Source organism: Helianthus annuus, chromosome 9, assembly GCF_002127325.2.
Source record: "Helianthus annuus cultivar XRQ/B chromosome 9, HanXRQr2.0-SUNRISE, whole genome shotgun sequence".
NCBI classification, from domain to species: Eukaryota; Viridiplantae; Streptophyta; class Magnoliopsida; order Asterales; family Asteraceae; genus Helianthus; species Helianthus annuus.
In genome coordinates, this window is record NC_035441.2 from 137,666,963 (window position 1) to 137,669,011 (window position 2,049).

The following is a 2,049-nucleotide window of genomic DNA, read 5'->3' on the forward strand; positions in this document are numbered from 1 at the left end:
AATATCATTATAATACTTCTTATATTTTTATTTCAGTACGCATGATTCTTGACAATGAACATACAAACACAAAAGTCAAAAAAACAAAATCCAGAATCTTTTGATATATAAGGATGCATTTTAGAGGGTGATGGGCAGGGGCGGACCTATTGTAGGTTGAGGCGTAGCACGGGCTACAGCTCAACTTTTTTCCGGTAGTATAATTTTTTTTTCGATTTTTATACTAAGGACACCCCCTCAACAACTACTAGGACACCCCTCAAAAAAAATTTACAAATTGAATTTAAGCCCAAATAATACTGATTATATTGGCCCAAATAACCAAATGATAGCCCAATAATAATTAGCCCAAATAACCAAATAATAACCCAAATATAGTGTATTAGTTTGAATGGGCGGCAGGGATATCAAAGGTCGAGAGTCGAGACCTGCTGTCATCGAACAAGATTACACGAACAAGTTGCAGAGTGCAGACCTGCTGTCGACGTCCACTCGTCCAAAATTGTCATCGCACTTGATGTCATCGAACAAGATTCACAAGAACAAGATTCACACGAACAGAATTGTCTCACGAACTTGCTGTCATCGGCTCATCTGATCGTGGATTCGCAGGAGGTTTGATACTTTGATTAGTTTTATGCTGTCTTCGGCTCATCTGATCACGGATTCGCAGAAGGTTTGATACTTTGATTAGTTTTATGAATATTTATATGAAATATGAATATAAGTTACTGTTCCAGATTCGCAGGAGGTTTGATTGTTTCAGTTTGATTAGTTTTGTTTTAACACTTTATGAATATGAGTTAATGCTCTAGTTTTTTTTTTTTTTTTTTTTTTGAAAAACAGTTAATGTTCATGTTCTAGTTACTTGTTGTTAGTTGGTTTAATTGTTGTTACTTTTTGTTATTGGCCGCTGATTATCGAACAGAACATCATCTTCGAACAGAATTGGCAGCAGCACATCGAGTCATCGAACAGAGTCGAACAGAAGATTAGTTTATTATTGGTTAGTTTGATTAGTTTTATTCTTGTTACTTGTTTTTATTGGCTGATTATTGGTTGTTAGTTTGTTTGTTAATTGATTGTTTGAATTCTTTGAAGTGATTAGTGATAACGAAACCAAAATCCAAAAAACAAGCTTTAATTGGGAACTTTTTCAAAAGAAAATACGAAGAAATTAATGATGATGATACAATTCCGAATGAAACAACTCCTCCGAATGTTGACGTTGATTCAAGTCCGAATGTTGATAATGATAATATCCAAGCAAATGATGACGTTGATGCAAGTCCGAATGTTGATAATGATAATATCCAAGCAAATCATGACGTTGATGCAAGTCCGAATGTTGATAATGATAATCCTACAACTTCAATTCCAACAACACGAGGTATTATTGATTTGAATGATCTTCCTTCGGATCCATTTGATAGGCCACCTATTGCTAGTTATCACCCAAATTAAATAGATGACATAAGGTCATATCTTGTTAAAGGGGCTTTTCAACCGCGTAGTCATAAGTTTCCTTTTAGAGACTTTTATGGAAAAAAAAAAGACGTTTTGTTGTTAGTTGGTTTAATGATTGTAGTTGGTTAGAGTATAGCATCAAAATAGACAAAGTATATTGTTACTTGTTTAAAGAAGATGTTGGTAATCAAGGGGGAAGAGATACGTGGTCTTCTAGTTCTAAAGGCTTTTGTGATTGGAGTAAAAAGGGGTCATTAAAGGAACATGTTGGGAATGTAGTCATCATTTAAATGCAACACAAAAATGTCACAATCTCATGAACCAAAAGAAACATATGGATGAGAATATGAAGAAGTTGACTAAAGAAGAAATGATTACAAATTATTATCGATTACTTGGTTCTGTTATGAGTGCTAGATTCTGTTTAGAAAACTCTTTACCCTTTCGTGGCCATAATGAGTTGGAAGTATCTAATTCTCAAGGTATGTTTCTTTCGGTGTTAAACTTGATTAGTACTAACCACCCGGAAATTGGAAAGTACACATTAGGGAACGCAAAAAAGAACAATAAATTGACATCGCC

At 34.3% G+C, this 2,049-nt stretch overlaps 1 long non-coding RNA gene across 1 annotated transcript; it reads left to right on the plus strand.

The window, feature by feature from the left end:
- Nucleotides 1–259: 259 nt before the first annotated feature.
- On the plus strand, nucleotides 260–1,691 carry LOC118482126. The gene is made up of 2 exons (XR_004867364.1): nucleotides 260–676; nucleotides 929–1,691. It is a non-coding gene; the product is annotated as an uncharacterized LOC118482126 (long non-coding RNA).
- The last annotated feature ends 358 nt before the right edge of the window (nucleotides 1,692–2,049 follow it).